General features: G+C 54.2%; 1 protein-coding gene across 1 annotated transcript in view; it reads right to left on the bottom strand.

Annotated features, from left to right (window-relative positions):
- The window catches only part of AGAP1 (ArfGAP with GTPase domain, ankyrin repeat and PH domain 1), a 576,216-nt gene extending 552,649 nt beyond the window's left edge, over positions 1–23,567 (bottom strand). Inside the window, exon 1 of the mRNA XM_040231824.1 lies at positions 23,444–23,567. The gene's annotated coding sequence lies outside the window, so the exon portion shown is untranslated. The remainder of the gene's footprint in view (positions 1–23,443) is intronic.
- Positions 23,568–23,573: the final 6 nt, after the last annotated feature.

The following is a 23,573-nucleotide window of genomic DNA, read 5'->3' as shown; positions in this document are numbered from 1 at the left end:
TCCTCTGTCCATGGGGACTCTCCAGGCAAGAATACTGGAGTGGGTTGCCATGCCCTCCTCCAGGGGATCTTCCAACCCAGGGATCGAACCCACGTCTCCCGCACTGCAGGTGGATTTTTTTAACAGCCAGAACCACCAGGGAAGGCCAGAGGAGGTTCAACTGAAAATGTGCCGGGCATGAGAGAAGGAAAGGAAGGGCACAGCATTTCTGCTTTATTCCCAGGCCTGGAGCGCAGAGTAGAACAGTCAGGAAGGGTTCCTCCCCCGAGCATTCACGGGGCATCTATTGCTGCCAGGCATGCGTGCAGCTGGGGTGCCAGTGGCCCAGAGGGACAGGAAGACAAGAGGATACAAGTGTACAGGCTGGGCCAGGAAGGAAGCCCAGGCAATGCGTGCCCGTGGGAACCACCTGGTCCGCGGGAGAAGCAGCCAAGTCGGGGGCGGAGGGAGGGGGAGCCGGAGGGAGGGGGACCCGGGGCTCCGAGCAGCCCAACCATCTGTCACCATGGGAGCCCACACTCAGCTCAGAGACCCCTCCCTGCACCCACAGGCCGAGTGCTGTGTCACTCAGCCACCCCGTCTCTGAAAACCATCTCACTTCCATGAAGACCGCGGCAGTGCTGTACTGGGACCCTCCCACCAGCCCAGTGGTTAAGACTCTGCCTTCCAATGCATGGGGTGCGGGTGCAATCCCTGGTCAGGGAACCTGAGGTCTCACAAGCCGTAGGGTGGGGCCAAAAATGTTAGGAAAGAAAAAAAAAAAAGCCTGCTCCCTGGACCCCCCTCAGCGGCCCTGGTTCAGTCTATCACCAGGCCCGGTTCTTAGGCTGGCCACCCAGGCTCAGAATCACCACCCGCCATCCTTCTGGTAAATTCATCTGCAGGAATCTGCTAGAATGGGATTCTGATGTTTTCAACCAAGAACCCAAACAGACCAATTTACCAGGCTCCCCAGCTTAAAGGATGAGAAAATTCTATTCTCAAAGGCAAAGGCTACTGCTGAGGGCAAAGACTGCCTGAATTCAGGAGCCTTTTTAGTGCCCTAAACTCTGAAGGTCATTCCCAGAACGGCAGCCGCGGTAACTGCAGTCCTGGGTACCCGCCTTGCCGACCGGTTACTAGGGCTGCAGGCCTCTTGTCTGAGGCGCGTCAGCCTTGACTCTGTGCTCATCAGGCGTGTCCCCGGGGCCACACATGGCCTCACTCCAGGGAAGGCACCGTCAGGAGCTTGGTCCTGTCCCTCTCATGCAGTCACGCTCCACGGAGCTACGGCCACATGACGGGTCCTACGTGGGACACTGGGGTCTGGTCCGTGACCATAGTCCCTGAGCACCTGGAGCCCACACTGGGGAGAGATGTTGCGGGGGAGGGTGGGCATGTTCAGGACTCAGAGCACAGGCTGCCTGCCTGGCACCATAGCCAGAAGACGTCCGGATATCCTCTGGGGAACAGTGACAGGAGCTAAACAGCGAGGACGTCAACTGGGTTAAGGAAAGGGAAGGCACACCTACCCGGGGCCAGAACCCAGACCACCAGGGGCCCGAAGCAGAGCCCGAGATGACAAGGTGGCCCCAGGGAACTCTCTGCTGAGGAGGTACCCGCGGAGGGGCCAGACCGGGCAGGCCCATGGCCAAGGGCCCCGGATGCTAAGAGAAGCAACTCTGGTTTCCTTTCTTCACTTACCCTGTGACTTGTTCTAAAAAGGCTCAGGGTAGGGTGAGGCCAGGAATTCTGCCTTCATTCTGAAAGCCCTGGTGAGCCATTAAAGGCTTTTAAGCAGGGCAAGGCCTGGCCAGATTTGTTTTGGAAATCTATTTATGGGTGAGCTAAACTGTCAAACACGAATTACCACATCGAAGTTCCTGGGCCATCTGAGCACAGAAGCAGGAGATGGGCCTGCCCGCATCGAGGGAGTCTGGGAAGGGCCGCCCTCCTGCACCACGTCAGTATAAATACGTGTTGACTGCTTACTCATCAGAGATCCGGAGACAGCACACTACCTGTGAAGCAGACCTGAATGCATCTCGGCAGCCGCCTAGGGGTTATCACACTGTGAAAACTTGAAAGCTATGAAGTCCTCATTTATATGAAACAGCTCAGTAATTCTCCAGCAGGTTTAACGTGTGGGGTGGGGCAGGGAGTCGTTATGTTGTTGGGCCTTTCCGCTTTTTAACTAAGAAAGGCCGGTGACAGGGTGCAAACTCGGGATGTCCCGTGACAGCAAACCCAGACCGGTTTGCTTCTTGACTCCGCTGGGCCCCCAGCCCACCTACGAGGCCCAGGGCCATGGGGACTCGCTGCACCTGGTGTCCCGACACCAGGATTGGGTCACGTGCAGCAGCAGCCCCCGGAGTGCCATCCGGCAGTGGCAGGGGCACCCAGGAAACCTATCAAAGAAGCAGCATCCCAGGCCCACCCCCCAGCTCCAGGTCCAGTGCCTCCGGGCGGGCCCGAGGCTCACCCACAGTCCGGGTGACCCTAGGCCTCCTGCCACCAGAGGACCTCTGCCCTCAAGGCCTCCAGCCCTACGGCCAGGACAGGTGTGGGGAGGGAAGAGAGAAGGGGCAGGGCAACGTGGGGAAAAGTGGGCACACCCTACAAACCTGCGGGAGCAACACAGCAGCTCCTGAACAAGTGATGAGGCCCCCAGGCAGGGCACAGACCACCGAGGCTCTGTGGTCCAGTTTCACGATCTCAACCCTTTAAGACAGTCTGGTGTCAAGGAGAAGCTCGTGAAACCATGTTTTGAACCAGAAAAGCATCCACAGGCTCAAGGAGGCTGTAAACCAGACTTGGAGGGATGTGGCCTAACCTGACAAGGCCTGGCCTGTGGAACAACCCTGAGCAGACACGGAAGGCCAGACTCCAAACGCCGCCTAGGGACCAGAACTTCAGCTCCACAGCGGGGCGCGGACCAGCCAGGCCCCCTGCTCTGAGGAGCAGACAGTGCTGCTGCTGCTAAAATCCCAGGCACTTGATAATATTCTCACTCGTGAATGTTTTCATTTCCCAGAGAAGGAGGCCAAAGGCAAGGTCCTCTGGCTGGTGCAGAAGTTCAACGTGGCCCTCGAGGGGTCATGAGGCTGCCAGGCAATGGTGGGACCCGCCAGAGACGTCAAGGTCTGCTTCCAGGTCAGAAGTCAAGGTCAACTTCCAGTTCAGAGGTCAGGGTCAACTTCCAGTTCAGAGATCTCAGTCCAGCTTTGGGCACACAGCACACACTTCCCAGCAGAGAAAATGAGGCAGGAATGGGGAAGGAAGTGCAGGAATAATTTTCTTACTTCTGTGTCCGAAAAAAAAAAAAAAAAAGCATTTCTTATCCTTGCTATTATCCCTCCAAAGTTAAAAAAAAAAAAAAAAAAAGAATAAATAACACCGGAACTCCCAAACAGGCAAGTCAGCTCATAGCACTTTGCTGTGAGAAGGAAGTGACAGCTGAGTAGACAAGGGCTGTCATCTCTCCCGAGACACACACACACACACACACACACACACACACACACACAGCCCCACCAAGAACACAGCTGTGGAAAGCTTCACAGGAGCTAAATCCATGACTGGAGGAAAGTACACGGAGTCTTCTCCCCACCCCTCCAAGGAAAAGAACTGCCAAGGGAACTCTCCAGAATGCGGAGTTGTCAAAAAGATTCACATAGCGAAGTTTCCAGGAGGTTTACTCTCGGCCAGAGGACAAGAGAGTAATTTCCCTGAGCCAAGCAAAGGTTAATAATCAAAGGAGTTCGTTAAGCCCGCCCTGAGCGCGGGCTGCCAGGAGGTTAGTCATAATTCGCTGGATGGAATCTGCCTACTCAAGCAGTTGGAGGAGGGGCAGGAGAGACGGGAACATCCTCACCCGGGAGCCAGTTTCCTAGAAGACTTCCGGGAGGAGGCTTCCTGGCGGGTGCTAGCAGGTCCCTGCCCCCATCTGGAGAGGGTCATCAGTGGCAGAGGGGACAAGGCCAGCCTCCCCAGCTGCAAAGTGCTTGATCCCAGTGAGCCTGCAGGTCTATGCACCCCACTGGGCATGCCCGCCCGAAAAAGCAGCGTGTGCCAGGGTGACCCTTGGCCAGCACAGAGCTGTGTGTTGAAGATTGGAACTGGGCAGGGACCGCAGAGGTCGGGCCAGCGGACCTCAGCCCAGCACAACTGAGCTTGTAGCCACCCTGTGCAGCCACCCCAGGTCACCACCCACCAGACAACACTCATACCCACCTCCCCAAAGCTGGAACCACCAAAAATAGTCCTACAGACATTGCCAAATGTCCGGGGGCCAAATGTGCCCCCTCCTTTCCTTCAGCACCACAGATCTCAGCCAAGCACTTGGTTTTGGAAAGAAACGGAGGTCAGGGGTCACAAAGTCCAAGATACCTCCCAACCCAGAAGACATCATCTTCCTCAAGGACAAGTGCAGTCCTCAAAGAGCCCACCAACCTGACCCCCAGAGAACACACGCGCTGACCCCCAGCGCGAGGGTAGAAGCCAGCAGCTGATCTGGGGAACAGCTTGGCAGCGTTTTTAAAGTTTAACTATGCACCCACCATATCTCCCAGCCACTCCACCGCTAGGTATTTACCCAAGAGAAACGAACGTGTGTGCCCATAGGAAGAAGCGTATGTGAGTGTTCATATCAGCTTATTTGTAAGAGCCAAACTCTGGAAACAGCTCCATCAAGATCCAACAACAGGATAAGCTGGGGTGAGTGCACACCATAGAATACAATTCAGCAATAATAAAAAAAAAAAAGAGCAAGTGATGGATACACTCAACTCAGACGGATCTCAAAATCCTGATGCTGAGTGAAGGAAGCTGGGTGAACAAAGGGTCCACTACGGCATGATTCCATTTCTGCTAAACTCTAGAAAGTGCAAACGAATCCACAGTGACAGGTGATCCGCGTGAGCAGACGGGGTGGGGGGGACGGCTGGGGCAACGCCTCGGGAGGTGAGAACACCCAGCATCTTGAGGGTGGTTCTGGGGTGGTCTGCCGACACCCCTCAGATGGAAACCTTCTGGTGTGTGCAGTTTCTCTTACAGAAATTGGAGGTCCATAAAGCTGTGAAACAGAAGGAGTGCACAAAGAGCACCGCAGCCATAAAATCCACCTCTGAGAGCAACTGTCCCATCCATGGGGCACTCGGCCCCACAGGAAAGCGCTGCCCGGGCAGGTGGGGACTCTCAGCAGCAGAACTGCACTCCCCTCCCCGCCAGCGCCTTCTCGGGGGATGTCAGGAGGACGAGGGCACAGCTCCCACTGGTGCTTCCCACTCCTTCCAGCACCCAGGGCCCCTGCCCACCGCCCCGCTCGGGTCTGTCCCCAGCGCAGATGGAGAAGCGGGATTAAGCCACGCCTGCAGGGGAGTCTGGCACGGACCGGCACCCAGTGCCCTTGGAAGGGACGCTGCGGACAGAGCGCACCGGACGGAACTCCGAGACGGAACTCTGAGAACCGCTGGCCTGGCGAAGGACAAACCCGGGCGAGCTCCTCCCTTCTCTGCCCCCCAGCGCCACTCTCGGAAACAGAGACGGAGCCACCTGAGCCACTGACCACGCCCGCGGTGGAAGGCAGATCCCGGGTGGAGGCCCACATGGAAATCTGGCCCCGCTCTCCCACAAACCAGCACTAGACGAGCACTGGACTTGGCCGCTTCCGGCTCTGCAACCTGGCTCTGAGTGACTTCAGGGCAATCACACTGCCTTTTGGGGGCATCAATTCCTCCCTATTAAATTAATTATAGCTCAGAGGAAAAGCAACTTCTATTGGCACATGTTGAAAATGAACTGCCGACAAAGGTCCATCTAGTCAAAGGTATGATTTTTCCAGCAGTCACGTACACGTGTGAAGAGTTGGACCACAAAGAAGGCTGAGTGTTGAAGAACTGATGCTTTCAAACTGTGGTGTTGGAGAAGACTCTTGAGAGTCCCTTGGACTGCAAGGAGATCAAACCAGTCAATCCTAAAGGAGATCAGTCCTGAGTGTTCATTCAAAGGAATGATGCTGAAGCTGAAGCTCCAATACTTTGACCCACCTGATGCGAAGAACTGACTCATTGGAAAAGACGCTGATGCTGGGAAAGACTGGGGGCAGGAGGAGAAGGGGACAACAGAGGATGAGATGGTTAGATAGAATCACTGACTCAATGGACATGAGTTTGAGCAAATTCCAGGAGATAGTGAAAGACAGGTAAGCCTGGCGTGCTGCAGTCCATGAGATTGCAGAGAGATGGGACACGACTGAGCAACTGAGCAACAATAGTAAGATGAATGGCTTGCTAGCATCTTTATTGTTAAAACGTCACATAATTCCGGGGGCCTTAAATTTAAGAGCTGTAGTTTCAAGCAGCCTGGAATCAAGGTGTCTCAGATCTCATTTACTCCGGTGGAATTTTCTTAACCATGCTGTTTGGAATCTCTCCCTCCTCCCGCCTGGGAACTTGTCACCACAGGCCGCCAGCTGGAGCTCTGTGTCCTCCCAGCATGGTCCATGACACCAACCATAGCAACGGGGTAAAAGCAGGCTGGCAGGTGCGATGTCCTCTGCAACCACTTTCAGGAGAAGTGCACAGACCACAGGGAACTCCCAGCCCCCATACAGAACCTGGGCAAGTCTGAGAGGTTTCCTTTCTGCATCATTAAAACATCCCAGAACTTCCCTGAGCTGCTCCAATGGCTAAGATGCTGGACTCTCAACGCAGGGGGCCAGGGCTCAATCCCTGGTCAGAGAACTAGATCCCACAGGCCGCAACTAAGAGTTTGGTGTTGTGCTAAAGATTCTGTGTGCTGCAAATAAGACCTGGCACAACCTAACTAATTAGTTTAAAAAAAACTTTTTTAACAAAAAAATCGTAAGAGGATGGGGCAGGTCGTGTTAGTGTATGAGTCCCAAGTTCAAATCTGTACTCAGCCACCTTTAGGTGTGGATGGATTGGGGGCAAAGCTTTAAACCCCAGGCCTCAGGCTCCTGGCCTATAAATGGGGGTTTGGACCACCTCTATCCTAAAGGACACACTGCATGTTAAGTCCTCAATGGTGGTGGTGGGGGGGGTCCCCCACACAATAAACAGCTGGTGCTAGGATGGCTTTTATTAAGGAAGAGAAAGAGGAGAAGCCAGGAGGGTGCTCATGAATGTTTTATAGAAATTTCTGGAATCCAGAGCAGGCGCGGCTGTCAAGGAGGCGTCCAGGCAATGGTGTCCCTTACAAGGCAAAGCCACGCCGGAGCAGAGCTGTGCCCCAGGCCCACGGGCTGAGCCAGACCCCTCCACCTGAACGCCCGCTGAGCATCCACTGCCCCAGGCTGGCTTCTCCCAAGCGTCCTCGCTGTGCAGGGCATTTTTAAGTACCTGTTGATGTCCTCTGTCCCCCAAAACTAATCCATAACTAGAGTCTGAAACGGAGCCGCTGGGGCAGGGTGAGGTGGTGGGGGAGGGGTGTGGACTCCAGGCCAGCTGGCCTGGGTGTGAGTCTGGCCGTCCACCACCCAAGTGACAGATCCCAGACAGCTGCCTCCCCCCGCCTGCCCAGGGAGGCTTTCCAGGCACAGGAGCCGGGCCCAGAGAGGACCACGTGTGATCACAAATGGTCCCCCGACGGAAGAGCAGGAAGTTCTGAGGAAGGGCTCGGCTCCAAAGGGGTTGGCCCAGCACAAGTGTGGCCTGGCTGCCCGGGGAGTGGGGACTTTAGGAGAAGACTCAGCAGGACGCTGTTCCCTTCCAAACTCAGAGGAAGGGCCAGAACCTAAACAGCAGGGATCGTAACACACAGAGCAAAGAGCGAGGAGACAAAGTGAGCTGATGACCAGGGTTGCGGGGGGGTCTGTGTCCACTGCGCCCAGGCCGGCCGCCAGCTCCGTTTCCTGCCCCTCTCTGCACAGTGAGAACGGCAGAAAGAGGACCACGTGGGCTTCGGTCATGGAAAACACGAGGAGGCCCTGGGCCTTCGAGGGGCTTCAAGTCTCGGGGACCCCGCTCGCGTGGATGTAGCTCCTCCCGGCTCCTAACCAAGATCGGTCCCGGCAACAAGACGTCTTCAAGCCTAGAGAGAAACTCGCGGTCAAATAAACTTAAGTTTCTGATGAAAAGTTTCATTTCCGGAAAGCTCCAAAAAGGCAATCTCAAAGTCATCACTCTTCAAGTCATGGGTTGTTTTTTTATTCCAATACTGGAACCCAGGCTTTAAAAAAAAAAAAAAAAATCCCTGTATCTGAATCTAAAAGGAGTTACATAACAACAGCCAATGTAACAGTAACCATGGAAAATAGATCTTCCAGACACAAGTTTCTGGAAAAGTTCGCTGCAACTGGCTTGTACACAGTATCTTCCTACAGGATTCCCAGGCAGCGGTTGCTGAAGAATCAACGTGTGGTCACAGCAGTCTGGAGAGTCCTGTCCCAAGGCTTCAAGACACGAATGCCAATTTAGACAGTCCTTGTGTTTAACCAGCGATCGCCAAGGCTGCCAGGGGTGACTCTGGGAATAAAACAGAACTAGACTACATGCTCCTGTCCTCTAGGGAAAAGACACCCTAACACACCCACACAAACACCACACTCACAAATGTAATTATAAATCTCATTACGTTTCTATGGGAGAGACATTCCGGGAGAAGGGGAGGGGGGACCAACAGGGAGCTCGGCTACAAGGGCGAGTGGGGTGACCTCCCCAGGTCCCTGGGGCTTAAGGTAAGGTCACACAAACGAGTGGCATTTTTTTTTAACATGTACTTTTATTTATCTGTTTGTTTCTGGTTGCACTGGGTCTTTGTGGCTGCATGCAGGCTTTCTCTAGCTGTGTTAAGTGGAGGCTGCCCTCTAGTTGTGTCTCCCAGGCCCCAGAGCACAGACCCAGCGGTTGTCGCACACGGGTGTGGGTGCTCCACGGCACGTGGGATCTTCCTGGACCAGGGATCGAATCCAGCTCTCCTGCATTGGCAGGTGGATTCTTTACCACCGAGCCACCAGGGAAGCCCCTACAAGTGGCTTTTTAACATGTAGAGGGAGCCAAGCCATAAGGAGAACTCTGGTAGCCTGTTGTTGACATGTACAAGCAGGACATCTGAAATTTCCTTCCATCATGAAAATGCGTGAGGGAGACTGGGCCTTCTTTTTAACCTAAACTGTTAGACCAAGAGAACTCCCACCCCATCAGCAGGTGACATAATGGACTATTAAGCTTTCTCCCACTTTGCAGGGAGAGGCGGTCCCCGTGAGCAAGTGAGACGAGAAGGGGGAGGAAAGGGAGGACACTCAGGGGGTGTGGAAGGTCACCCGCACCCAGACGAGCAACAAGTGCACAGGTGACCACTCAGGTTCATCCTGCAGTGAGTTCCCCTCCCTAAAAAGCCTGCCTGGATTTTGAAAAGTTGAGGCTGACAAAGTGGAGATTAAAAGCCAGGGCTCTGGCTGGGTATTTGAGACCCCACAGGCTCAGCACGTGGAAGTCTGGTTTGGAAGCAAAGACAGGGAGATGGGCTAAGACTGCCTGAAAGCCCAAGTCAGGGGAGAACGAAGTCTGACCAGCCGGTCCAACCTGGGGGCATTCTGGAGTCAGCCCACGCTGTGCAGACAGAGGCCGTGGGGAAGATGGCGAGAGGGACTTCCCTGGGGGTCCAGAGGTTAGGACTCTGTGCTCTCACTATTGAGGCCCTGAGATCCGTCCCTGGTCAGGGAACTGTGATCCCACCACAAGCCTCACAGCACATCCCAAAAAGGGAAAAAAAAAAAAAGGAGCTGGGGGAGAGATGCTGAGAGACGATACAGGGACAGAATATGCTGACTCAATTCCTGGAAAGGCCGCGTGGTCACAGGCCAGCTCTGGGCAGGATGTGGAGAGAGCTGCAGGGGGTCAGACAAGGAGGAGGAGGAGGAGGCTGGGACGGCTGGCCCTCTGTGAGGTCATCGCTGGCTCAAGGACAGCCCAGAAGACACGCCCCACGTGGGCCCAGTCTGGGGAACTCGGGGGCCTAATCAGGTTCTGTAATTAACACTACTAAGTCAGGAACCACGGGGCCATTCAGCTCCCAGTTCAGCCTAGGATGTACCCGGAACTCTTGAAGCAGAGAGGTGATGAGTTGAACTAGACACCCAGCACACAGGCCATGCACACGTGCGCACGTGCACACACACACACACACACAGAGGCGCATTACTCACATCTGCAGCACTGACCGTGTGCTCACAATGACACTGGTGTGCCATCTGGATTAGGGACAGCTCCACACCTGCTTTCACTCTCCTGGCCAAGTCGGGGGAACAAGAGACAGATGTTGGAGGTTATCCTCACGGATGGAGCTCCTCCTGCTGCCCCCTGCACACCCCCAGATGTCGTAACGAGGCCGTCAAGGCTGTGACCCTGCACAACGTCCTTCTGCTTCCAGGAAGTGTTCACGGTGCAACATGATCCAGCAAGAAAATGCCTGTGCTCCATGGCAACACATGGGCTGCTGCAAAAACCAAAGTCCTGGACACAGAGGATGGCAGGCCATCCCCGCAGCCAAAACCAGCACGGCCCAAAGAGGGGCTGTCCTCCCCAACACACATGTGGTCAGCCACAGGATTCAAGTCAGAGCTCAATCCAAAGTTTCCCTTTGGGTTCAAGGCTGAACTGTATCAAGATTAACAACAGAGATTGTAGAGATTATGTAGAGATTAACTCTACATAAAATAGACAACCAACAAGGAACCACTGTATAGCACAGGGAACTACACTCAATATTTCCTAATAATCTATAAGGAAAAAAGATATGAAAAAGATTATATATATACACACATATGTATAAATGAACCACTGTGCTGTATACTTGAAAATAAGACAACACTGTGTATCAACCATACTTCAATAAAACAAAAAAAATCAAAATAAAAAAAGATCAACAACAACCACGCTTCCAAAACACAAGTCAAGCCGACTGCTCCAGCAGAAGATCCTTTGTATTCTGCTGCTGATGTCCAGTCGTGTCTGATCTTTGCGACAACTAGGACTACAGCACAGCAGGCCTCCCTGTCCCTCACTATATCCCGGAGCTCGCTCAAACTCACGTCCATCGAGTCGGTGACGCCATCCAGCCATCTCATCCTCTGGCGTCCCCTTCTCCTCCTGCCCTCAATCTTTCCCAGCATCAGGGTCTTTTCCAATGAGTCAGCTCTTCGCATCAGGTGGCCAAAGTACTGGAGCTTCAGCTTCAGCATCAGTCCTTCCAAGGAACAGTCAGGGCTCATTTTCTTTAGGGTGGACTGAGTGGATCTCCTTGCAGTTCAAGGGACTTCATATTTGATGCACAAGTAATAAGCACCTTGTCCCTGCTGGGTCTGCACTGCACCTGGAGTCTGACACCACGACATCAGGATGGTACCGCTTCCAGAAATCCTCTGGATTCCAAACCAACGTGGAACTAGCCTAGGAAAGCTCTGCATTCTGTTACAAATGCCAGCTGAACGGTCATGCTCTGGATGGAGAGAGATACAACGCAAGCAGAGAAGCAAAGCGATGGGTATGTAGGACTTCACCCTGAACATTCTTTCAACTCTTCCATATGTTTGAAATTTTTCAACACAATATGTTGAGCAAAAGATCCTTCCTGACTTGTAAACACGACTGTCATCTCTCTTAATAGCAAACGTCTTGTTCACACAAATCCCAGACCCCAGGCTGTGGGACACAGACACCCAGAGTGGGTGCCCACAGCCCACCCAGTGGGTAAGGGCTCCGCAGACTCAGGTGCAAGGTCTCCCTTGCCGTTCCCTGAGCTACACCCAGCTCCCAAGTGTCTCCAGCAGTGCGTGCAGGGTCCTACCGTTCCAGACCACCTAGAGATTCTTTAATATCCAAGAAGGTGATCTGGAAACCAAAAATCCTGAGCATGACCCCCCTCACCCTGCATACCTCACCAGAAGCAGAAGTTCGAACTCTAGACAAAAAAAAAAAACAAACACAGGCTCTGAAGTCGAAGTCTAGAACTCTGAGCCACTCTCAGAAAAGCAGCATTCCCACACGTCCAGACGCCGCTCACCGGCCAGGCAGGGTTGCCACGACTCTTAGAAGCACATGACCCAACTGCCCCCCACTGCAAGATTCTCCTGCCAAGCCAGTTGAGCGAAAGCACTTGGGGCTTGGGATGTTTGACGGGGAAACTCTAGATTTAGGCAGTAGGCAGAAAGAGATACATAGTTTTCTTATGCCCCAATATAAGATGATCAGAAAAGCAAGTCCAAATTGAGAAACCAGGGTAAAACTGAAATTTTTTTTTAAGTGGGGGGAAAAAAAGTTTTTGTGTGAAGACACGGAGATTTCTTTGGGCAGAGATGAGTTTTCCAAAGCCTCCTTGGGAGGTAAGAGACCAAGGTGTCCTATCAATGACCACTCCCCACTCCACCCCACCCCCAGTGGCATGAGCTTCTCATCTTCTGGGGCTCAAATGGGGGTTCCTCCAGGAGCTCCTGGCTTCCCTTGTGGCTCAGATGGTTACGAGTTTGCCTGCAGTGCGGGAGACCTGTGTTCAATCCCTGGGTCAGGAAGATCCCCTGGAGAAGGAAATGGCAACCCACTCCAGTACTCTTGCCTGGAGAATCCCATTGACAGAGGAGCCTGGTGGGCTACAGTCCAGGGGGTTGCAAAGAGTCGGACACGACTGAGCGACTTCACTTCCCCAGGAGCCCCGTCCAGCCTTCCCAGCCCAGTGCACACCCGGCCTGAAGCCCGCACCCGCCCTGACTCACACAGCGAGCGGCCTGCTCATCTCTGCCCTGCCAGCACATGGCCTCTGCCCATCTGTGGACTCGAGCCGCCAAGTGAAAAGATACGCACCTACCAGGCCGAGTCGGAGGTGGAGACAGGCACCAGCGTAGCGCCATGGGACTTGCGCTTTGGGCCAGGGACAGCCGTCCAGGAGACTAACCGGCGGGGTGAACAGGACCTGAGGGGCCACCATGGCCCAGGCTCAATCGCACAGGGGCCCCTCCCACCGGGAAACAATTCAGCCCCTGGCAAGAGACACTCCCCAGCGGCTGTCGTGCCCCTGACATCCACCGAAGAATCTGCAGAGGGGGAACTGATGGCCGTGAGGTCCAGATGCCAGCCCCCCAGCCAGGGTGACAGGCAGGGTGACTCCCGAAACCATCCATCGGAGCCCCCCCTGCAGGGGCTGCGTGCTTCCTCTCCCAAATCCCAGTGCCTGGGGAACCGCCCTGGTAGCTGAGCACCCCTCCCGCCCAAACCTCGGGCCCTTCGGAGCATCTGGAGGTGGAACCCTCCTGCCCCAACATGGTCCCTCTCCTGCGTCCCCAGGGTCAGACCTCGCTCCCTCCACCTGGCGAGTCACAGGCCCCTTCGCACCTGCACCTGCCTCTTCGGGGGGCACACCTCTGTTTCCCTCCTTGCTCCCCTGCCCCGGCCCCCACCTTCCCTCAGAGCAGCCCAGCTCTGAACCTGCCGGCCACTCCCCCACCACCACCGCAGCCACCGCAACATTTCTGTTCTGCCCAGCAAGCCCCAAGCATCACCACTCTCCACCCTGTCCAAACGGAAATTCATAATCAGTAGTTTCCCACAGCCCAATACATGAAAGCGCTCCCAGCCTGCTCTCTGGGGCTCGCGAGGCCCTTCTCCATCCGCCCGCCCTCCCCAGGTCCCTGCCGGCTGCGGAGATGGGGTTCTGGATGGTCCGTTCCTACGACCCACCCTCCCGAGAGCCTCGGCCCTCTGCTCGTGTCCCACCAGCCTCCCTGTCCCGTAACCCCTCTGCCCCCATCTGTCTACCCCAGTCTGGACCAGTGTGGCCTCCTGGGCTAGTTCCCACTGCCCTGGGAAAGGCACTCCAGGGGCACCCGTCTGCCTGCACCCCAGAAGAAAAAGACAGCGCCCCGCCCAAGGTCCGCACGCGATAGCGTCTCCCCGCCCAGACTCCTCACACGGGCCGCTTCCCACGCTTGCTAAACAAAGTGAGGGGAAGCCCGGCCCTCCCAGCCCCCATCCCTCAAAATAAATATTTGCCTTGGTACTGCCACTGGAGACTTCTCAAGGCACACGCCCCTCTCTCTCCAGCCCCGGGGTCCTTACACGCTTCCTGGGTTGAGTGTGGCCTTTTTTTGGGGTAGGGGGCGGGTTGTGCAGGGCAGCTCCCAGGACAAAGTCAGAGGAACAAAGAAAACAACCCCTCGAGAGTAACAGAGAGCTGTAGCTTTCTTCCCTTTGTGTCTCCACATAATCGCCACAAACAGCAGAGACTGACCATTCAGACCGCAGGCCAGTCTGAACCCAAAGCTGCAGAAGGCGTTTCCCTTCAGACAGCAACACGGACAGGCGGGCACAGGGGCGTGAGATGGACTCCGGGGGCAGGAGGGGCGGTCTAGACTCAGCCAAGCGCTCAGCCAAGCACTGAGCCAAGCACTGACCACTGAGGTCAAGCAAGAGCCCGGGAGAGCCGCGGGGACCCTGGGGGTTGCTCCGCATTTTCAAGGAAACCATTTCCTGCTGAAGGGTTGCACCCTCACCGCTCTGTGTATGAAGCTGCAATTATTCCACTAACCAGGAATGAAGAGTCCATAGACAACCCTAACCCTAAAATCGAATGTCTCAGACAGTGCCGGAAACGTATCAGGCACTTGACTGTTTCTGGACAAACAGCTGGAAAGAAGGCAAGGGAGGGAGGCAGGCAGGAGGCAGCCTCCATCCTGAGGGTCTGCGGTGTAAACCCTGAACAGCAAGGAAAGGTCCCTCCAGACAGGGCTGCCAACAGAGTGTGTTCGGGAGCAGCTTCGCTGACCTGGGGGAAGGGCTAACAGGACACTAACCACCCCCTCACCAAGAGGAACAGGGACACCAGAGGTGTCCTATATTAGGTGTCCTAATAGGCAGGCCTATTCCCACGGCCCCGAACAGGAAGCCACCCAAATGCCCATCGCTGGGAGAGCAGGTGAGCAAGCAGAAGCAGCCACCTCTAACCACACACAACACAGAGGGGTCTTGCCCTGTGCTGGCCAACTTTGCTGTTCTGATCTGGATGCGGGACATACCCACGTGGTCAGTTTGTGAAAACACCCTCCCTTAGGACCTGAGCATCCTTCTATATCTACGTTCTATGCCCCCCACCACCCCCCCAAAAAAAAATTAGTCCCAAAAAGCTACCGCATCTAAAGTGGTCTCATACCTCCAACCCCCAAATTCCTAATGGTATAATAACATACAGAAAATCAGAGATCCAGGCTTGACGGTCCAAAGTAAAACTGAAACAACCACTTGTTTGTCTGAGACCAGGTTCACCAGCCTGAACTAACAGGAGCGGTGTCGGGAACGGAGGAGACCAAGGCACTGCTCACGGCAGAGCCCAGATCCGTAGAAACTGCAGCGAAGGGCGGGGCAGGTGGGCAGGATGGCCCAGGGAAGTACCCTCCCTGGAAAATGGGCCTATCTTCCCCTCCAGACAAGGACCCCTGGAAACACAAACAGCACAGTTTCAGCCCACTCCACTCTCTCCGGACTCACTCTATTTACCTCATTACGAAAGCGTGCCCGTAGTCACCACATCTGTGACATCAACTCTTGCTGCAGCAGCAGTCATGTGGAGAAGGTGAAGGAATAAACTCAGGAAGCTAAGGGGTGCCTTGCTTTGCTGCAGGTACTCATGCAAAAAAATTTTCTAACTCCTTCAAGTATCCTCAGTAGACCTGGCATGTCCATACTAACTAAAAATGCCTTGAATTAAGGCTAAACCCACTTCCTAAAAGATCCTGTACCCTCTTTAAGACTATTATCTGAGAATCTGTTAACAGGAGCTTTGTGTGCTAAGCTGGAAAGCAACATGGTTCTGTTTGCAAGAGCCTGCTGGATGTTGACATTTCTAAGACCAAACATAAATCGTTCGTGAACATGGCCGGTAATTATTTGGAATTCTTCTCCCAGAACCATGAAAAGTGTTTCCCACCCTTTCAAAAAAAAATGAATAAATAAAAGGCAGCTTCGAAGCATGATGCTAATGACAAGCAGACAGCGTGAGCAGTTTTTAAGATTATACAGTTGCTTGTGTAGAAACACTGCACAAATACTCCAACACTGCGGCCCAAAAAAAGACAATCCGAATCAAACAGCGAGAGAAGTGTGAAAATTGCAAATGAGCCCCTGGTTAAACAAACACACCAATCTGTTCCCGGAGAGCGCAGGGTGGCCACCTGTTCAGGCTGGTGGCGAGTTCTGATTACCAGTGGGGGAAACAAAATGGGAGCGATGACAGCAGCCCCCCCCCCAGCTCAGGCCCTGGGCCCCACCCTGCAGCCTATATTTAGTCTGCTCTTTGTGGAAAATGTCCCAACCTCGCACACAGACAGCTATTTGGCTGGTTACTCAAAGGGTCCATTAACAGACCTCTTCTGCTGGCGCTGGTATCTTCTCTCCTTCCCTCCTTAGCTCCCAGGTGCAAGTTAGCCCCTCCTGGCCTGGGTCAGTCATGGGCACAGGCACAGGGGAGGGACGGGACCCACGACAATGCCAGCCCTGCCCCTGGACAGGTCAGCCCTGCAGCCCCGTGTGCAGGCTTCCCACACCACAAAACAGGAGAGTGAAAGTGCCCCCTTGGCCCTCAGAGGCCCAGAGCTCCCGGCAGGACGTGGCACGGGGGAGGCCTGGTGCTCAGACCCCCAGGACAATCCCAGATGCTGCCGAGATTAGAGACAAACATCTGCAGGGCGCACGTTCCTTCTCAGAGCCAGGTACTTAACAGAGCGGAGGAATTACGTGGCTAAGCACCCGATCAGAACCCAGAACCCTGGATTTTAAAAATAACTAAGCCTGATCGGCTTTGCCAAACTCAATCACTTAGGCCTCAAAGAATCCGGAGTGTTGGGCCGGGGGTGAGGGGCAGGGGACAGGGGTTTGCTTGAACGCTGAGAAACCAAGAGACAGGACCAAATCAGTAGTTAAAACCAGCCGCAGTGTCACCAATGATAAACACCTGCAGGGCACACAGGGGAAAAAAGGATGCAGAACACGGGATTTCAGTCCTAACAAAATAAAAAGCCAGCTTTGGACAAAAAACAGAGGCGGCAGTAAACAGGCCTCCAGGCTCCTCCCTGGAGGCTGCAGCTCCCTCCTGAGTCACTTCCTCCAGGGCCCCCAACAGCCCTCTTAAGCTGCTAATAACAGATCGCTCTCCTTCTTAGGGAAACGCCCTTTTAGCAGCTAAAGAACAAACACAAGGATGTTTCACCTGCCAAATTATCACAGCAAGTGACTACGGGAAGAACCTCGCTGAAACACACAGGAGATTTCCCTAAAAATCCACCATCGCAAGACAGGAAGGGGAAGTCCCGGGAACCCCAGATGGGACTTAGTCCTGAGGGACTAAGGAGCGTGTGGTTTAGTCGCCAAGTCTTTTCCAACTTCTTGGAACCCGCCAGGCTCCTCTGTCCATGGAATTCTCCAGGCAGAATACTGGACTGGGTTGCCATGCCCTCCTCCAGGGGCTCTTCCAGGAATCGGACCCATGTCGCTTCTGTCTCCGGCACTGCAGGTGGATTCTTTACCATAAGCCAAAGGGGAAGGCCCGCCCTTGGCAATGTCCATCCTCCACCCACCACGTTCCTTGCAGGGCACCATGATCAGCATCATCGTGGGGGCGAAGTGAACATGGACTTGAACCCCTTCAAATCTGGGCTTCAATCCCTCCTCCACTGTGTTTAAGCTGAGTCACCAGAAGCAATGGCCAGGGCTGCCTGCCCCCACCGGTCCCCCACAGGGGAGGATGAGAGGACACCTCCTCCACTGATTGAGAGTGATGCCCAGGGAAGGTGCCCAGTCCACTGCTGGACTGCCCTCCCCTCCCTGACCTTGCTTCTCAAAGTGCGGACCTGCAAGCCAGCATCCTCTGGAAACTTGTCAACAGCATGCTCTCTGGCCTGCTCCAAACCTACAGAAGTAGTAACTCTGCTTTCCCAAGCCCTCCATGTGATCTGACTGCACACTGAACTTCAAGAATCAAGACTCTCAATGTTCCATTGAAGATACCACACTGTCAGCCACCCAGACCTGTCACTCATTCGTCCCTATCAATGACACAGATTCTGCACCTGAAACTCACTTACACCGGCAGAAAAAGCACCACCCTTCTGCAGACAGCTGGGCTGAAAAAGGTGCTAGGCTTCAGCAAGGAAATCTTTCTCTTCCCCTACATGCACTAGGAAAAACCTCATTGCTACCCAAATAACACACCCAGGTTCACCACCACCGCCTGACCGCAAAGCACCCCAGTCCAAGCATCTGTGCTCTCGTGACAAGTTTCAGAACACCCTCTCTGCACAATCAACACCAACCAGATCACCAGTGAGGAGCAAGAGGCCCCAAAAGCCAGAAAAAACCGTATGAGTCCCTCAGGCAAGTCACACCCTCGACAATTCCTGGGCATCCTCCAAGGGCCAGACACGACACACAGCATCGCTGAGGAGATAAAAATGTGCATGACTTGATTTCCTCAAAGAAACCCCAGTCCTCAGGCTGGACTGGTGTAAGGAGATGAGCTTTGTTCAGGGAGCTGGGACAGAGCCTGGGAGAGACCAGGAACACGCTGACCCCAGCCAGGTGGAAAGGACGCCTGGATTCTGGAAGGGTCAGAAGCTATTAAGGTATGAAATTTAATTTGGAAGGGACAAACAGCCACCTGAGAATTAATTTTAAGGAGGAGACTGTGATACTCATATCAATAACTAGAAGTCCCCATGGTTATAACTTTGATGAAGCCTGAAATATTATGAATACAGTCAACAGTACTGAAGAAGAATTATGCTCACCTAACGGCAGGGAGAAGGTATTTGTTCCCTAACCCTGCAACAACCAGATTAAATAAATTTCCATAGGAAAACAGGCTCTTACAACAGTTTTGCTGAGGTAAGCAACTTCACAGAGAACATAAGACCCTCCAGCCACTGGCAGCGTCCACAAACCCTTCTTCTCTTGGATAAAGGAGGGGGTGGGGGGCACAGGCTCGGACGGTTTGTACATTCGACTTGTAGGAACTGTGAGTAATCAGGAGTCCCTTCACTCGCTCAGAAAGGGCTGGAGAGTCAGCCCTGAGGATGATCAGCCCTGCTCATCTCTTTTGAGAAAGTTTCCTACCCTTTCTGGCTCAAAGTAAAGAGTGAAATTCGCTCAGTCGTGTCCGACTCTTTGCAACCCCATGGACTATACAGTCCGTGGAATTCTCCAGGCCGGAATACTGGAGTGGGTAGCCTTAACCTTCTCCAGGGGGATCTTCCCAACCCAGGGATCAAACCCAGATCTCCCACATTGCAGGCGGGTTCTTCACCAGATGAGCTATGAGGGAAGCCCTCTGGGCCTTTGAGGGACCATCACCAGACGGATGGAGATATGCAGGTCAAGCACTTAGCTCTCTGCTGTACACGATACTCAACAGAGCAGCTGCACCACGGGAGGAAGGGGGGCCCCTGTCCCATCTTCCCAGGTCCCCCACATGCCCGAGCCCCGCCCCTGAACGCCCCCCGTGAGTGCCCTGACCCGGCACATCAGGCACGGTTCTGTCGAACGCCGGGACTTCTCCAAACCCTCAAAGGAAGCCACACAAACCACCAACGGGGCCAGCAGGGCACTCAGTTCCCCTGAGCTGCTGCCTGGTGGGTGTGGAGCCATGAGACCAGTTAGGGGCTCAGCCGTGGGCCGGCTGAATAAGCTGGCTGGGTTGTCATCTGCATCGCTGTTCAGCTGCTGGCAAGCTGAATTACAACATGCAATCGCTAATAGAGGCTTTACCCGTGCAAGAAGAGCAAGCTTTTTTATCTAACAAGAAAGGCAGCTGATGCGTTTACCTCAACCTCATCAACTCCAGATGGGCTTTTTCTTTTTTTTTTTTTTTTTCAGATGGGCTTTTTCAAGAAGAACCGGAGTGGGGACCCTAGGCAGGATGCTCACCCTGGAGACAGCTGGTCCCAGCTCGCTTCCAGGCATGAAGGACACCTGGGGTGCCAGCCACACCTCTGGGGGACACCCCAGAAAACTGATGGGGTAAATCTGAAAACAATGGGCAATGCCTCCTTAAGACTCCAGATACTTGAGGGAAAAAAATACATCTCTGTCTCAAGTAAATTTTTGGAAAAACTCTTTCTTTCTTCTTTTTTGGCAAGTGAATGGCAACCCACTCCAGTATTCCTGCCTGGAGAATCCCAGGGACAGAGAGGCCTGGTGGGCTGCCATCTATGGGGTCTCGCAGAGTCGGATACGACTGAAGTAACTTAACAGCGGCAATGTTTCAAAACAAGACTAAGCATTAAATCACACTTCCCGTGCCTTCAAACAGGGTCACAGACCCGACTCAGGGTTGGGATTCTTGGCGAGCCCTTTCAACTAAAATCTATACAATTTGGTCCATCATTAAGAGATTTTCCAATCCAGACCCTCTGGGAATCACTTTGAAAACAAGCACGAGCCGAAACTTCCTTCCCTTTGACAAGCCCGCTCCTCTCTTCCACGGCAAAAATGCTTCAAGGTGCCAGAAAACAGGAAAAGTTTCTGTAAATTATGACACAGTCAAATACTGGAATGTTAGGCCAAGGTCAAAAATCGTTATCCTCAAAATTTTTCATAACATGGAAAAGTGCTCACATTGCGCCAATCAAGTAACTTTGTAAGTCCGACTCCAATTCTGTGCATACACTCACCGAGACAGAAAATAAAGCCTGGCTGGATATCCTCTAAAATGCAGACGATCTTCCCTGTTCGTTGGGACAAGCGATTCTTAAAACGATTGACTATGACGCACACAGACTTTAAAATTCTAGGAGGTGTACATTTTACCATGGTGCCATCCTCACCTCCCAGGTTTACAGGCAGAGGCAGGTATGTGTGTGCTCCTCAGGGCTACTGGGATGCTCCGGAGCACAAGCTCGGTTACAGCACGGAGCTCTGACAAACGCGTCTACAGTTTGCGTACCCCAGGGCCATGCTCACCCATCTGGGGTGAGGGAAGAACCCATAACCCATGCCCTACACAACTGCACCAAACTGCTTCTGTGTACTTCTCTTGTCACAGGAAAAATGTTGTCCTGCCACAATTGAGCAATCTTCTTGGCTTCCAAAATATCAATGGCGCAGAGAGAAATCACCACTGCATCTTAAAGCTGGCACAGAGTGGGGGAATAGTTCATTATAACAACGAATTTCATTAGGAGGAGCGGCAGAAGGTGGCCGGGAGTCAGGGAAGCCTGCAGACCTAGGTTTCAAGGATCCTTTGGTTCAAACTCACCTCTGACCTCAGTCAAATGTTCAGGAGGTCATTAACCTTCCCTGAAGCTCCATCCTCTAGAAAATGAATCTGGCCCACATTCTCCCCCAGGGTCGGGACCGCCACACAACGAGCTTATGAATATAAGAGCATACTTGCTAAAGTTCTTCTATACAAATGAAAGGTGCAATCATTGTTAATAACGCAAAAAAGGGAGGCATATCTGAATGATTCTTAGAGCCCCATTAAATAAACCACAGCCCTGACACAACACAGACATTCCTTTTTTTTTTTTTTAACAGAAAAATAATAGCCTTGTCAAAGTCCCAAGCAGGATTCATCACTGATTCTGAGTCTCATCAACAAACGACAAGGCTTCTGGCCAAGAAGGAGCCTAAAGTCTCAGTGTGTACAGGCAGACAGACATCGAGCTACCAGAAACCATCATCGAGGAACCACATGGATTTTTGTTTTTGTTTTTTCCAAAAAAGAAGAATGAAACCACATCCTCTTGCTAGAAAGTCAAACTGCTGCGTGGGGAGCGCCTGAGACCCCAGAGCTGGGCTTTAAGACGAGAAATGGACCCGAGGCAGCAGGAAGGATGCTCCAATGAGGTCTTTGCATGGAGACTAGGCGCTCTCGGCCAGGTGCATCCAATGCTCGGTACCAGCTTTCTAAGAGTTTCATCAGACTCCCGTGGACGCTGCCAGGAAAGAGCGAGAGGAGCAGGGGGCCTTTCACGTAAGTGGTCACCACGCCGGAGCCAGACCCTGGAGGCACGTTCCTGCCAGCTCACCCAGCATCAGCAGGCATTCCTGCCAGCTTGCCCAGCATCAGCGGCCCTGCGCTGGTCCCGCGGGCCTCCCACAAGTCCTGCCAGAGGCACACAGGAGCCTCTGCCTCTCGAGGAAACTGGAAGCATCTTAAATGGCCGGCGGGGCGGCAGGTGCTCTGACAGCCAGGCCTGCAGAAGGCTGGAGCACCATCCAGATCCTTCCCGGAATTAGCAAGTCCCCTATGGAGACAGGACACCGATCGGGCAGCTGAGCTGGGACGCGGTTCAAGTCCATGGGGCCGCCAGATGCCAAGAGCATCGACACCGCCTTCTCCATCTAACCGGCCAGGCGTCAAGCCCAGCCACTCTAGGGTGAGCCGTGCAGACTGCACAGCACTCAGGCAAAGCTCCCCCCCGGCTCCAAGGCCAATGCCCCCTGCTTACAGATGGACCGAAGCTGGGTGATGCCTAAGCTGGGCTTCGGATACACTCCTGGCCAGGCCTCGGAACATCCTCAGCATTCCCCAACAGCGACCAGAGGGACTCTTGCTTGGGACAATTCTATATTACAGACAACTCATCCTTCAGACCTTTTACCATCACTGGCCAACAGCAAGAAGAGGGGGAAGCAAGGGGATAAGCTGGAAGCTCAGTAGCAGAGAAATAAGAACCACAGGGATCCAGAGAAAACACTGGCCCCAGAGAGGCAGAACTCCGGGCACCTCTCCTGAGGACCTCTGCCTCACCCGACCTGCAGGAAGGGTGGGTGGCATCCCAGTGCCAGGCGTGTGAAAGTGACACCCCCCGCCCACCCCGAGAGAGTTCTGATCTGATGCAGGATGTCGGTAGGAAACACTGTAGAGGAAACCAGCCTCTGCGCAGGAGCAGGTGGGTCGGACCTGAGGTGCTGTCCGTACCCGGGGCTGGTTCTCCGCTGCGTCTAAGTTCCGTTGCCTCCACTGTGCCCCCGAAATGGGCAAACACACCAAAGGGGTTGGCCCTACCCTGCGGAGGAGACCTGCCAGCCAGAGCCTCGCCCCCAGCAGCAGCACTTTTCCAAAGACCTCTTCAACGTCCAGCAAGACGCTCGGCCCCGGCCTAGTAACCTGTCACACGGGCCGGGGGCGCCAACCGCTCCCGCCGCCCCGGGGGCTTATAGCTGGGCCGGGTCACTCGGGTGGCCCAGGACGCGGCCGCACAGAGTGACTTTCTCAGCGGAGACTCTACAGCCCATTAGCACATTATCGCCGGCGATCCATCTCTGGCGGCGCGCTCGCCAGCCCTCTCGGCCTCCCCCTCCGCTCTCGCCCGGCCTTGCGGGGTGAGAAGCACCGCAGTGCCCACTCGGCGGGGCAGCCGCGTGCCATAGCCCGGCGCGTGTGTACACACGCACGCACACACGCGCGAGCGCGAGCGCGCGCCCGCCCTCCAGAAGCCCCACGGCGGCCCGGCCCTCACCTTCGATGGCGATGACGTGCTCCCGGATTTGGTTCTGCAGCACCGGCTCCTCCACGCGCTCCAGCAGCTCGTAGATGGAGTAGATGTTGGGGTGGACCGACTCGAAGCGCTGGATCTCGGCCCGGATGGC

The sequence above is a fragment of the Oryx dammah genome, unplaced genomic scaffold (assembly GCF_014754425.2).
Source record: "Oryx dammah isolate SB20612 unplaced genomic scaffold, SCBI_Odam_1.1 HiC_scaffold_28, whole genome shotgun sequence".
In the NCBI taxonomy this organism is placed as follows: domain Eukaryota; kingdom Metazoa; phylum Chordata; class Mammalia; order Artiodactyla; family Bovidae; genus Oryx; species Oryx dammah.
The sequence above is the reverse complement of the archived record's forward strand: the minus strand, read 5'-3'. Positions and strand labels throughout refer to the sequence as shown.